Here is a 15,048-nt window from a genome sequence, read left to right as displayed (position 1 = left end):
GAGAAGATCGACCCTTCTAGAGTCTCCTTCTTCCCTCCATGTCATGTTGACAGGAATTCTCAGAGCAAGACTTCAAGACGATGATGGTGATCGAATCAACGTTCCTATGAAGTGCAACCTGGATCGTGAAGATTATACTAGTTTGCGTTTCCCCTTCATCCTACCCTACGCTTGAATCTCGAGACGAGATTCTTGTTTAGTGGGGGTGAGTTGTCACATCCCTAGCCTTACCCTGGCCATGGACTAGCTTGGTTGCTGCATCATGTTTAAATTCAAATGAAATTTGAACTGAGGAATTCAGAAGCCTCAAAACCCTAATTAAAAGAAGGGCAAGCAACCCTTAAATTGCATTCTGTGAATCCAAAATGCCCTAAAAATAGTTTTGTGAATTTTGGCAAGAGTTATATATCAAACCAAAATTCTGGAATATTTTTAAGGAATTATTTGGTCTCTGAATTTAAATCAATAATCTATTTGAATTTGGGGATATATTCATAATATATAATGAATATATTTTCAAATGCTTTGAAATGTTTTATGTACTTTTGGAATAGTCCAGAGAGGTAACATAAAATATTTCAGAATGTTTTGGCACTGTATGAAATTATTTTGGAATTGAAAACAGTGGCAAAAGATATTAAATAAAACAAACAGAACAGGAAAAAAATAAAAAGAACAGAGCTTACCTGGCCTCACCGTGCAGCCCACCAGAGCCGGCCCAGCTCCCCCAGCCGGCCCAGCCCACCTCCTCCTCCCTTGTCCTCTTCCTCCTCTGCCAGGAGGACGAACAGAGGCGAGGCGTGGCGCTCGCCGACGCTGCCTCGGCCACCTCCTGCTTCCCCCCTAGCCACCTCCTGCTTCCTCTCGTCGCCCTGGACCCCGTCCGCGACGCCACGCACCCCCCCAGGCCTCTCACTCTCTCCCCGAGCTCCTCTCCTCCTCTGGCCCTCTCGCGCGCGGCCACCGAACACACCCGCCGCCGCCGACGAGCTATCTCGTGGCCACCGGCCACCCCTAGCCTCTCCGACACACCCACGAGCTCCGCCTCGACCCCCTCCTTCCTCCCCACCGACCCACGGCCCTCCGGAAGCCTTGCAACGCCGCCACCATCGCCGTTCCATCGCCGGCCACCGAAGCTCCCCTCCGTCGATTCGCCGGACCCCGAGCCTCCCCTGCCTCGCCAGCAGCACCAGAAGAATCGCGGTGAGCCACTGAACCGTTCCCCTCTTCTTCCCATGCCGTTGGGCCGCTCTAGCCATTGCTTCCGCCGGACCCGAGAGCTCGCCGCCGCCGTGCCTCGTCACCACCGTGGCTGGAGCCGTTGCAGCTCGAAGCCGAGCACACCACCGCACCCAACACGTCTCCAGAAGCCCGTAGCCGCCACTAGCTTCCCTCCCGTGCCCCCGAACGCCAAACCCGACCTCGCCCGAGCTCCGGCCGCCGCCTCGCTCGCCGCCGTTGCTGATTCCGGCCACCCCCGCACCTCCCGTTGGTCCCCCTAGATGCGCACGGGCGCGGGCTACCTCCTGGTAGCCTTGGCGCGTCGATCCGATGCCCCTAGCGCAAGTCCGGCGCTCCCCCGCCGTGCGGAATGGTCGCCGCCGGCGAAACCCCAGCGACTGCCGACGTGGCACGCCTAATTAACACTAATGACGCCTAAACACCCCCCCACAGCCACTGACAGTGGGCCCCGTAGTGGGTCAAAGCCCGGGTCAACGCGGGATTAGCCCCTGTGTCACTGACGTGTGGACCCCACACGTCAGGTTTGACCCGAGCCAGCCCTGTTGACCTGCTGACGTCACTGTGACGTGGGGCTGACGCAATAAGTATTTTCTGGATTTAAAAATAATCAGGAAATTCCAGAAAATAGCTAAATCTTCAATAAATCATAGAAATTCAACCGTAACTCCAAATTAAATAATTTATATATGAAAAATTATCAGAAAAATTCAAGGAATCCATCTGTACCATTTTCATGCATGTTAGAACAACTTATAGGTGCTGTTTAGCACAAATCATATAAAGGGCATTTAAATAATCACATATGGAGTTTGAATTTGAATCTTGGATTCAAACCAACTTCATTTAATCTGGTTTTAGTTGCATTAGCCCAAAACACATTCATTTTGCCATGTCATGATCATGCATCATATTGTGCATTGCATTGATTGTGTTCCCTTCTGTGTTGCCGGTAATTGTCCCCTCTCGATAGACGTGATACCGATGATGTGATCGTTGACACTGATGAAGACTCAATGTTATCTTCAGAAGTGCCAGGCAAGCAAAACCCCCTTGTTCATTCCGATACAATCCTACTCTCTCGCTCCTGCTCTCTTTTAATGCATTAGGACAACACCGATTTTTCTGTTACTTGCTGCGGTAGCTGAACCCCTTTATCCTCTGCATGACCTGTCATTCCACAGTAAATAGATGAAACCCACTAGCATGAGTAGGAGTTGTTTGAGCCCTGTTGTGCCTGCTCATTCATGTTTGTTTGTCATGCCTGCTACTGCTTAGAGTTGAGTCAGGTCTGATTCATCGGGGATGAATCAGAGGCGTGTGAACATGTCCTACTGTGTGTGAGCTAAGTGTGTGAACACGATTTGGTAAAGGTAGCGGTGAGAGGCCATGTAGGAGTACATGGTGGGTTGTCTCATTGCAGCCGTCCTCAGGAACTGAGTTCTGTGTTTGTGATCCATGACCAGCTACTACCACACATTGGAATGCTTAAGTGCCCCTCTCGACTTATTAATCAACATGATCTCTGTCCAGGAGTTGCAACTAGTTTCTGGTGTTTGTAGGTAGTGTTAGTAGTCTACCAAGTGGCACCCGGTACAGGTGGGCTTGGGACAGACTAGGCACCGTGGCACGGTGTACCAAGTGGCACCCGGTTGGTGGGCTTGGGAACCCTGCACACATCGTTTGGGGCCGTGAGCGACACCCCGGCCGGATCTCCTTGCGGATGGAACCCGAATAGGCGATAAACCTGGACTAGAGACTTGTTCGGTTAGTCAGGTCGTGGCCGACTCCCTCGCCCGGCTTCCGCTTGAAGGTTGCCGAGGTACATGACGTGTACAGGGCGATAAGTGGCGAAAGCGTGTGTGAAGAAGTACACCCCTGCAGGGTTAACATCATCTATTCGAATAGCCGGATTCCTCGGATATGGAAACTTGGACCCCATTGCATAGTTCATAGACAAGTGAAAGTGGATACTCTAAAATACGCAAGATAAGCGTGAGTGCTATGGATGGCGTTCTCGTAGGGAGACGGGAGCGGATCCATAGTAGTGTATTGATATGGTGAATATGTGGACTCGTGTGCGCCACCTCAAAAGAGTTACTTGCCGTCGTAGTTCAGGATAGCCACCGAGTCAAAGCTGGCTTGCTGCAGTCAAACTCCACCATCCCCTTTGTTGATAAAGATGCATATGTAGATAGATCTGATGTAAGTCTTGCTGGGTACATTTGTACTCACGTTTGCCTATTTTATGTTTTTGCAGAGAGACTTCAGTCTCACTAGTAGTTCCGCTTGGACTTCGACGTTTAGCTTGATACCTCAGCTACGATCTTGTGCCCTCGGCAGGATCTGATAGATAGTCAGGCTTCTCAGCCTTTTCATTTATAGATGTCTGTACTCAGACATGATAGCTTCCGCTTGTGCTTTGACTTGTATGCTCTGATTGCTGGGTCGTGAGACCCATGTTTGTAATGTCTCGCTCCTCGGAGCCTAATGAATAATTACTTGAGTCGTAGAGACATGTTGTGATGCCATGTTGTATTTGCACATATCGAGCATATTGTGTGTATGTTATTGAAATGCTTGGTATGTGTGGGATCTGACCATCTAGTTGTTTATCTTTAGTAGCCTCTCTTACCGGGAAATGTCTCCTAGTGTTTCCACTGAGCCATGGTAGCTTGCTACTGCTCCGGAACACTTAGGCTGGCCGGCATGTGTCCTTCTTCGTTCCTGTGTCTGTCCCTTCGGGGAAATGTCACGCTTTGAGTACCGGAGTCCTGTTAGCCCGCTACAGCCCGGTTTACCGGAGTCCTGCTAGCCCAGTGCTACAGCCCGGACCCACTTGCTGATGACCGACACGTTCGAAGCTGGGTCATGGATGCCTGTCCCCGTAAGTCTGCGCCACTTTGGGTTTACGACTAGTCATGTCAGCCCGGGCTCTTTATCATATGGATGCTAGCGACACCATCATATACGTGAGCCAAAAGGCGCAAACGGTCCCGGGCAAAGGTAAGGCGACACCCGTGGGGATACCGTGCGTGAGGTCGCAAAGTAATATGAGGTGTTACATGCTAGATCGATGTGGCATTGAGTCGGGGTCCTGACACTACCACTTGTTATATCATGCCTCCCATATTTCCATGTCAAGCCTCTAACCCACCTTTCCTAGCAAATCGTTGTTTGGCTATGTTACCGCTTTCACTCAACCCCTCTTATAGAGTTGCTAGTTGTAGGTGAAGTTGAAATCTATTCCATGCTGGAACATGTATATTGTTGGGATATCATTACTATATCTTATTTATTTTAATGCATCTATATATTTGGTAATGGGTTGAAGGCTCGGCCTTATGCCTGGTGTTTTGTTCCACTCTTGCCGCCCTAGTTTCCGTCATACCGGTGTTATGTTCCTTGATTTTGCGTTCCTTACGCGGTTGGTTGTTATGGGAACCCCTTGACAGTTCGCTTTGAATAAAACTCCTCCAGCAAGGCCCAACCTTGGTTTTAACTTTTGCCACCTAAGCCTTTTCCCTTGGGTTCTGCAGACTCAAGGGTCATCTTTATTTTAACCCCGGGCCACTGCACCTCTGATTGTTGGTCCAAACTAGAGCACCATGCGGGACCGTCCCTTGGAAACTTGGTAAATGTACGCTTAGCTTATCCGGTGTGCCCTGAGAACAAGATATGGGCATCTCCTATCGGGATTTGTCGGCATAGCGGGTGGTCTTGCTGGTCTTGTTTTGACATTGTCGAAATGTCTTGTAATCGGGATTCCGAGACTGATCGGGTCTTCCTCGGAGAAGGAATATCCTTCATTGATCGTGAGAGCTTGTGATGGGCTAAGTTGGGACACCCCTACAGGGTATAAACTTTCGAGAGCCGTGCCCACGGTTATGTGGCAGATGGGAATTTGTTAATATCCGGCTGTAGAGAACTTGACACTTGACTTAATTAAAATGCATCAACCGCGTGTGTAGCCGTGATGGTTTCTTTTCGCCGGAGTCCGGGAAGTGAACACGGCCTTGTGTTATGCTTGAACGTAAGTAGCTTCAGGATCACTTCATGATCACTTCTAGCTTCTCGACCGTTGCGTTGCTTCTCTTCTCGCTCTTATTTGCGTATGTTGGCCACCATATATGGTTAGTGCTTGCTGCAGCTCCACCTCATTACCCTATCCTACCCATAAGCTAAAATAGTCTTGATCTCGCGGGTGTGAGATTGCTGAGCCCTCGTGACTCACAGATACTTCCAAACCGTTGTAGGTGCCGATGATACCAGTGCAGGTGACGCAACCGAGCTCAAGTGGGAGCTTGATGAAGATCTTGATCATTGTTATTTGTCTTTTCTAGTTGATCAGTAGTGGTGCCCAGTTGGGACGATCGGGGATCTAGCATTTGGGGTTGTCTTCTTTTACTTTGGTTCCGTAGTCGGACCTTGATTGTATTTTGAGCGCTTTGCTAAAATGATTTTTTGCGTATGCAATTAACTGATATGGTCAAAATGAATCCTTATGCCAAGTACATGAAAGAAATTGTTACAAATAAAATAAAGATACCGGAAGCTGAAATTTCCACCATGCTTGCTAATTATACTTTTAAGGGTGGAAAACCAAAGAAACTTGGAGATCCCGGTGTACGCACTATACCATGCTCCATTAAAAGAAACTATGTTAAAACTGCTTTATGTGATCTTGGAGCCGGTGTTAGTGTTATGCCTCTCTCTTTACATCGTAGACTTGATTTGAATAAGTTGACACCTACTGAAATATCTTTGCAAATGGCTGATAAATCAACTGCTATACCTATCAGTATTTGTGAGGACGTGCATGTTGTAGTTGCAAATGTTACCATCTTAAAGGACTTTGTTATTCTTGATATTCCCGAGGACGATAGTATGTCTATTATTCTTGGAAGACCCTTTTTGAATACTGCAGGGGCTGTTATTGATTGCACTAAAGGCAATGTCACTTTTCATGTTAATGGTAATGAACATACGATATACTTTCCAAGCAAACAACCTCAAGTTCTATAACACCCCGGATGTAACTTGCCTTATCTGTATTCCAACTCTTGCCGTTTCCGGCACTAAGTTATGTTATTACCTCGTTGTCGGGTTTTTGTCTTCGTGTGTTTTGTCTTTGTCATGCATCTCATATCATGTCATCATGTGCATTGCATTTGCATAGGTGTTCGCCTCATGCATCCGAGCATTTTCCCCGTTGTCCGTTTTGCAATCCGGCGCTCCTATGTCCTCTTGTGTCCCTTTCTACCTCTTTTCGTGTGCGGGTGTTAAATGTTCTCGGATTGTGCCGAGACCTATCATGCGGCCTTGGGTTACTACCGGTAGACCGCCTGTCAAGTTTCGTGCCATTTGGACTTCGTTTGATACTCCAATGGTTAACCAAGGGACCGAAAAGGCCTCGTGTGTGTTGCAGCCCAACACCCTTCCAAAGTGGCCCAAAACCCACCAAAACTCCTTCTATCATCTAGGCCATTCGATCACGATCGTGTGGCAGCAAACCGTGCTCAATTTGGACACTCCTAGCTCCCTCTACCTATAAATATGTGCTCTCCTCCAAAATTTCTCGCGCAGGTAAACCCTAGATCCAACTCCCTCCGTGCCGCCGGACATGTCCGCCCATCACCGGACGCGTCCACCGCCGCCGCCACGTCTCCCGGCCAATCAGAGGCCGCCACATCACCGTCGCCTCTGCTCCAGTCCAATGAGGGGCCGCCACCTGTCCTCCCCGCGCCGTCCACCGTGCACGGGCCCGCCGGAGCCCATCGCGAACCCGCCGCGGGCCGCATCAGGCCCGATCTGCCCGAGCCGCCGCGTCGCTCGTCTGCCGGTTCCACCCGTGCCAGAGCATCGCCGGATCTTTCCGCCACCTCGCCGGCGCATCGCAGGACGCCGCCATGGCCTCGCCGGACTTCGTCTCGGCTTCCGCACCACCTGTCTTTGGCGCTGCACGCCGCTCCTTTGTTGCCGGCCTCCGCCGCTGCCTGCAACATCGGCCGGAGTACGAGCCCCGCCTCCTGCTCGTTCCCTTGCACCGCCGCCGCTCCCGTAGATCCCCATCTCTGTGACCCCGCCGCCTTGGAGCTCTGTTCGTCGCCGGCTGGCCTCGCCGTCGCTGGGAACGGGCCCCCCGCGGCCAGATCCGTCCGGATCCAGTGCAGCAGCGCCACCCCGGTGCCTCCCCACGCCGGCAGCCGACATCGCCGCCTCCTGCCTCCCTGATCCAGGTGGGATTGGGAGGAGGAAGACCTCCGCGTGGGCCACCTCCTCGGCCTCCCAGGCCCAGATCGCCTGGCCCGCCTCGGCCTGCCTGTCCCTCCTTCCTGGGCCAAAGCTCACTAGGTGAGCCCCTGACCGGCCCTATCCCTCGCCCTGCGCAGTATTTAGTTAAATCGCGTCCGTCTGTTTTTTTCTAGCAAATCTGCCAAGTCCCAGTAATTTTATGCATACTTCATCATGTCATAACTTCATTACCGTTGCTCCGATTCGTGCATGTAGCATAACAAAATGTTCGTCTCAACGAGTACTCCGTTTCATCTCATTGGACCATTTTCATTTGAGCTCATCTTGATGCTCGAAATGCTGTTGGAAGAGGGCTATGTGATGATAGTTTCAGATCTGTTTCAGTTTTTGCACTTTTGTCATTTTTTCCATGATTAATGTGTGCATGCTATGATCTTGAGCTTTACATGAGTTTTGAAGTATGCCATGCCATCTTTACAAGGGTGTATGCCATGTATTTTTATGATCTCTGTGGTGACTAGCACAAGCATGCAAAGTAGCTTACTTAATATTGCTGATTCAGGGACTTCGAATTTCTCTAAGTCCTTGTCCTGTTATTTTTTTATGCCATGTGTTCATGTTGATACCTAGTGATCCGTGCATCTTCATGATCAGTAAGGATGTTTTTTAGATAATTTTGTGCTCTATACATCCATGTCTTTGTTTGCAATTATGGATCACCCTAGCTTGACTCAATCAAGCTCTACTTTTGCTATAAAATGTCCCTGGCAGATTGTTAACATGTTTAGCAATTTTGGCGAGCTTGTTGTTGTTGATCCGTGCATGCTATGTTGTTGTTCTTGCCATGTTTAGATTCTATGACATGTCTACTTGCTGGGTGTATGCTTAGTTTATCATGCCATGGCTTGTGGTGAGTGCATGGAGCTCGTAAACATGCCTACTTGATATCTATTTTGCCATGCTCCAGTTTTTCACTAAGTCTGAATCTGTTTTCGTTAATTGCTATGTTCGCATGGTTGCAATTGTATTTTCTGATCCCTTTTGGCTTATGGTCAGTAAGGGACTTTTGTTGTATGCTTTGAGTAGCTTCATGTCATGTCTTGCTTTTCCATGATATGTTCACGTGGCATTTAGTTTTCATGCTCTAAAGATTGTTTCCTGATGTTAAATTTCTGACTTGATGTTAATTTCAATAAGTCTGAAACCTGTTATCTTTTGCACTATTGCCATGCTTGTTTGAACCTGCTATTGATTGAATTAGCCATAGATCAGTGTTCATCTTTTGTCAAGCATCTTGAGTGGATCCCTGCCATGTATTTTGTTGTTATGTTGGAGTACTGTAGCATGTTGTTCTTGATGCAATTAGATGGCCTCGTGCTGTTAATCGCAGCCCGGCGCCATATTTGTTTTGCTTGTCATTTCCAAACCGTGCATCCGATTCCGGTGATCGTTATAACGATTTCGACCGAAATCAACTCCCCTTTCCAGTGGCACTCTTGGTTTTCTAAGTTGAGGCCAGGTTCAATCATTCCTTTCCAAATCATGCATATGCATCGCATATCGCATCCCGCATATCATACCATGTTTTGCATCATGTTGTTTGTGCATTGCACGTGGTTGATTGTGTATCCATTTGCTTGTTGTTCTTGCTTGGGTAGAGCCGGGAGACGAGTACGTGATCGAGGAGCCTGTTGAGTACACTTACGAGGATCAAGTCAACTCTGAGAACTTTGCAGGCAAGATGACCATACCCTCAAAATCACTTCTATCTTTGCTTGCTAGATGATCGCTCTCTTGCTATGCCTATGCTACGATACCTACCACTTGCTTATCATGCCTCCCAAATTGCCATGTCAAACCTCTAACCCACCTTGTCCTAGCAAACCATTGTTTGGCTATGTTACTGCTTTGCTCAGCCCCCTCTTATAGTGATGCTAGTTGCAGGTGAAGATTGGAGATCGTTCCTTGTTGGAACATGTTTATTGTTGGGATATCATTATTATATCTAGTCTATTTTAATGCACTTATATACTTGGTAAAGGGTGGAAGGCTCGGACTTATGCCTGGTGTTTTGTTCCACTCTTGCCGCCCTAGTTTCCGTCATATCGGTGTTATGTTCCCGGATTTTGCGTTCCTTACACGATTGGGTTATAATGGGAACCCCTTGACAGTTCGCCTTGAATAAAACTCTTCCAGCATGGCCCAACATTGGTTTTACCATTTGCCACCTAGCCTTTTTCCCTTGGGTTTCACGGACTCAAGGGTCATCTAACCCCCCCGGGCCAGTGCTTCTCTAAGTGTTGGTCCAACTGAGCGATGTCCGGGGCTACCAGGGGCAACTCTGGGCTGGCCTACCCGACATCTGCCTCATCTGAGTGTGCCCTGAGAATGAGATATGTGCAGATCCTATCAGTATTTGTTGGCACATTCGGGTGGCTTTGCTGGTTTAGTTTTACCATTGTCGAGATGTCTTGTAACGAGGATGTCTAGTCTGATCGGATTGTCTTGGGAGAAGGAATATCCTTCATTGACCGTGAGAGCTTGTGATGGGCTAAGTTGGGACTCCCCTGTAGGGATTTGATCTTTCGAAAGCCGTGCCCGCGGTTATGGGCAGATGGGAATTTGTTAATGTCCGGTTGTAGAAAACCTGAAACTTATCTTAAGTAAAATGCATCAACCGCGTGTGTAGCCATGATGGTCTCTTCTCGGCGGGCTCCGGGAAGTGAACACGGTGTTGGAGTTATGCTTGACGTAGGTTATTCTAGGATCACTTCTTGATCACAGTTTCTCGACCGTGCCTTGCCTTTTCTTCTCGCTCTCATTTGCGTATGTTAGCCACCATATATGGTAGTCACTTGCTGCATCTCCACCTCACATATCTTTTACCCTTCCTATAAGCTTAAATAGTCTTGATCGCGAGGGTGTGATATTGTTGTGTCCCTGTGACTCACAGATACTTCCAAAACTAGTTTGCAGGTGCCGATGAAACCGTTCAGGTGACGCAACCGAGCTCATGGAGGAGCTTGATGAAGACCTTATTCATTTTGTTGTTTCGCTTCTTTTTTATCAGTAGTGGAGCCCAGTTGGGACGATCGGGGATCTGTGTAGCATTTCGGGTAGTCTTCTTTTATTTTGGGTTCCATAGTCGGACCTTGATTGTATCTGGATGATGTAATGCTTTATTTATGTAATTGTATGAAGTGGCGATTGTAAGCCAAATATGTATCTTTTCCCTTATGTATTACATGGGTTGTGTGAAGATTACCTCACTTGCGACATTGCTTTCAATGCGGTTATGCCTCTAAGTCATGCTTCGACACGTGGGAGATATAGCCGCATCGAGGGCGTTACAAGTTCATAGTATCAACTCTATTGGAAAGATTCCATCGATTATATTTGGAGGTTTTGAATTTCCTCTTCCTACTATCAAGAAGAAATATGATATTCTTATTATTGGGGATGTGCATATCCTCGTTGAGGTAACTGATGACCCACAAGTACAGGGAATCTATCGTAGTCCTTTTGATAAGTAAGAGTGTCAAACCCAATGAGGAGCAGAAGGAAATGATACACGGTTTCCAGCAAGGTATTCTCTGCAAGTACTGAAACAAGTGGTAATAGATAGTTTTGTGATAGGATAATTTGTAACGAGCAACAAGTAACAAAAGTAAATAGAGTGAAGCAAGGTGGCCCAATCCTTTTGTAGCAAAGGACAAGCCTAGACAAACCTTATATAGAGAAAAGCGCTCCCGAGGACACATGGGAATATCGTCAAGTTAGTTTTCATCACGCTCATATGATCCGCGTTCAGTACTTTGATAATTTGGTATGTGGGTGGACCGGTGCTTGGGTACTGCCCTTACTTGGACAAGCATCCCACTTATGATTAACCTCTATTGCAAGCATCCGCAACTACAACAAAAGTATTAAGGTAAACCTAACCATAGCATGAAACATTTGGATCCAAATCAGCCCCTTACGAAGCAACGCATAAACTAGGGTTTAAGCTTCTGTCACTCTAGCAACCCATCATCTACTTATTACTCCCCAATGCCTTCCTCTAGGACCAAATAATGGTGAAGTGTCATGTAGTCGACGTTCACATAGCACCACTGGAGGAGAGACAACATACATCTCATCAAAATATCGAACGAATACCAAATTCACATGACTACTAATAGCAAGACTTCTCCCATGTCCTCAGGAACAAAAATAACTAATCACAAATCATAAACATGTTCATAATCAGAGGGGTATTATGTTACACCTTGATGCGGCTATATCTCCTACGTGTCGAAGCACGACTTAGAGGCATAACCGCATCGAAAGCAATGTCGCAAGTGAGGTAATCTTCACACAACCCATGTAATACATAAGGGAAAAGATACATAGTTGGCTTACAATTGCCACTTCACACAATTACATGAATAAAGCATTACATCAACCAGATACAATCAAGGTCTGACTACGGAACCAAAATAAAAGAAGACTACCCCAAATGCTACACAGATCCCCGATCGACCCCAACTGGGTTCCGCTACTGATCAACTGGAAACGGAACAACACAAAGGACAAGATCTTCATCGAGCTCCTCCTTGAGCTTGGTTGCTCATCTGCACGGTTCAACGACACCTGCAAGCTGGTTTTGGAAGTATCTGTGAGTCACGGGGACTCAGCAATCTCACACCCTCGCGATCAAGACTATTTAAGCTTATGGGTAAAGGTAAAGGTATGAGGTGGAGCTGCAGTAAGCGACTAGCACATATGGTGGCTGACATATACGCAAAAGAGAGCGAGAAGAGAAGGCAAAGCACGTTCAAGAAATCTATGATCAAGAAGTGATCTTAGTACAACCTACGTCAAGCATAACTCCAACACCGTGTTCACTTCCCGGACCCCGCCGGAAAGAGACCATCACGGTTACACACACGGTTGATGTATTTTAATTAAGGTCAACTTTAGGTTTTCTACAACCGGACATTAACAAATTCCCATCTGCCATAACCGCGGGCACGGCTTTCAAAAGTTCAAAACCCTACAGGGGTGTCCCAACTTAGCCCATCACAAGCTCTCACGGTCAACGAAGGATATTTCTTCTCCCAAGGCAATCCGATCAGGCTCGGCATCCAGGTTACAAGACATCCTCGACAATGGTAAAACAAGTCCAGCAACACCGCCCGAATGTGCCGACAAATCCCGATAGGAGCTGCACATATCTCGTTCTCAGGGCACACTCAGATGAGTAGTCCATACAACTAAAACCAGCCCTCGAGTTTCCCCAAGGTGGCGCTGCAAGGGGCTCTAGTTTGGACCAACACTCAGAGGAGCACTGACACGGAGGGGTTAAAATAATGATGACCCTTGAGTCTACAGAACCCAAGGGAAAGAAAAGGCTAGGTGGCAAATGGTAAAACCAATGTTGGGCATTGCTGGAGGAGTTTTATTCAAGGCGAACTGTCAAGGGGTTCCCATTATAACCCAACCGTGTAAGGAACGGAAAATCCGGGAACATAACACCGATATGACGGAAACTAGGGCGGCAAGAGTGGAACAAAACACCAAGCATAAGGCCGAGTCTTCCATCCTTTACCAAGTATATAGATGCATTAATTAAATAAGAGATATTGTGATATCCCAACAAAATATCCATGTTCCAACATGGAACAAGCTCCAATCTTCACCTGCAACTAACAACGCTATAAGAGGGGCTGAGCAAAGCGGTAACATAGCCAAACAATGGTTTGCTAGGACAAGGTGGGTTAGAGGCTTGGCTTAACAATATGGGAGGCATGATAAGCAAGTGGTAGGTATCGCAACATAGGCATAGCAAAAGAGCGAGCATCTAGCAAGCAAAGATAGAAGTGATTTTGAGGGTATGGTCATCTTGCCTGAAATCCGACAAGGAAGAAGAACGAGTCCATGAAGAAGACAAACGGACATAGTCGAACGAATCCTCACAACACGACATTATCGAAACCAACCCGAAGAAGCAACACCGGAAAGGAGCAAACAACATAGTAAAACAACCATCACATAAACATGGCATGATGCACAACCAAGTATGATGCATGTCTGGTTTAATGATACATGGCATGGCAAAATGCACAAACAAAACTATAAGTTAAGTGGAGCTCAATATGCAACGAGTTGCATATTGACGGAACACCATATTCAAATTATTTAGTTCGATCTCGTTTATGTACCCAACAAGATTAAATGTTGATTAACATGGCAAGAGGGTGAAGCAAAGTAAAACTACCTATGTAGTCAAGTTTAAATGAGGCCGGAACCAACAAACAACAAGTCCGGAAACTCCTCATGTGCATATATTAGGTTAGGTCCTGTTCTGCCCTAAACCATATTTTAGAGTTGTTTAACATGCAAAGCAATGTCACCATGTTAAAATAGGCAAAATTCTACCCCATTTACATATAAAGATTATTTAATTCGGAGCTACGGTTATTTAGTTATGAATTAAAGCATTTTAGCATGACATAGGAGCAAATTTAAACAAACAGCATTTTAAACATCTCAAACATAGATGAAAGTGGCAAATTATTAATCTACACAAAATTCTAAGCAAGTTTCATATATAACTTATTTTAATCCATTGCATGGTTGAGAAGTTATTAAATGCATGAAGTATGAGGGTTTTTCTGCAAATCTGTTTAACTGGATAAAAGAACAAATTCGCAGACGCTGAAAAAAACACACGCGGGCCGAAACTTAGGCGGCCCAACAGTGCAGGGGAGCTCGGGCTGGATCTTCTCTCACCATGGGCTCGGCCCGGTTCGGTGGTAGGAGGGAGGACGACAGGGGGTGCTCAGCTGGGCCACGCTTGCGGGCAGGAGGCCCACGCGGACGAGCGGCACGAGGTCACGCACGATGGAGCGCCCGTTCTTCTGCACTTGGTCAAGGCGTGACCGGACATGGATTTGCCGGCGATAGCAGTCGAGGAGATCGCGGGGTACACCGAGAACAACGGGAATGGAGCACAGGGAGTCGCCTGAGTCGAGATCCGGCTAGGAGAGGCGCGGATCAGATCCCTAAGCGGCGGAACTTGGTACAAGGCCATGGAGGAACTGTTGCCTGAAGAAAAGACAGAGGAGAAAATCAGAGAGAGACAGAGAAAGAAACTGGAGGGAGGGAGAGCACGAGGAAGGAGAGAGGCGGCCCTCATCTGCTCTTCGCCTATGTCGCCGGCAGCCCAGCAGCAGGTCTGGATCAGGGTGCCGGGGTCGAGTAGACGTACGCACAGGAGGAGAGGAGGAGGTCGACGATGAATTTGCTGTTGTTGTCGTCGGCGGCGGCGAGCTTCGGCTCAAGGAGGGAGACGGGGTCGCGATAAAGGGAGGTTGTAGGAGACTGCGAGGAGGGTGAGGTGGTTGGGTCGTGAGCACGGCGGCGCTCAGGGAGGCAGCGGCTAGCTGGGTCGAGGAAGAGACGACGGAGGGGCGCGGTTCCAGGCGCACGACGGCAACGAGGGAACTTGGGGCTCCACGAGCAGCGATGAAAAAGGACTTGACGTCCGGGGCTTGAAGCTTGAAATGGCGG

Source organism: Triticum aestivum, chromosome 6A (assembly GCF_018294505.1).
Source record: "Triticum aestivum cultivar Chinese Spring chromosome 6A, IWGSC CS RefSeq v2.1, whole genome shotgun sequence".
In the NCBI taxonomy this organism is placed as follows: domain Eukaryota; kingdom Viridiplantae; phylum Streptophyta; class Magnoliopsida; order Poales; family Poaceae; genus Triticum; species Triticum aestivum.
Note: the sequence above shows the minus strand (reverse complement) of the source record.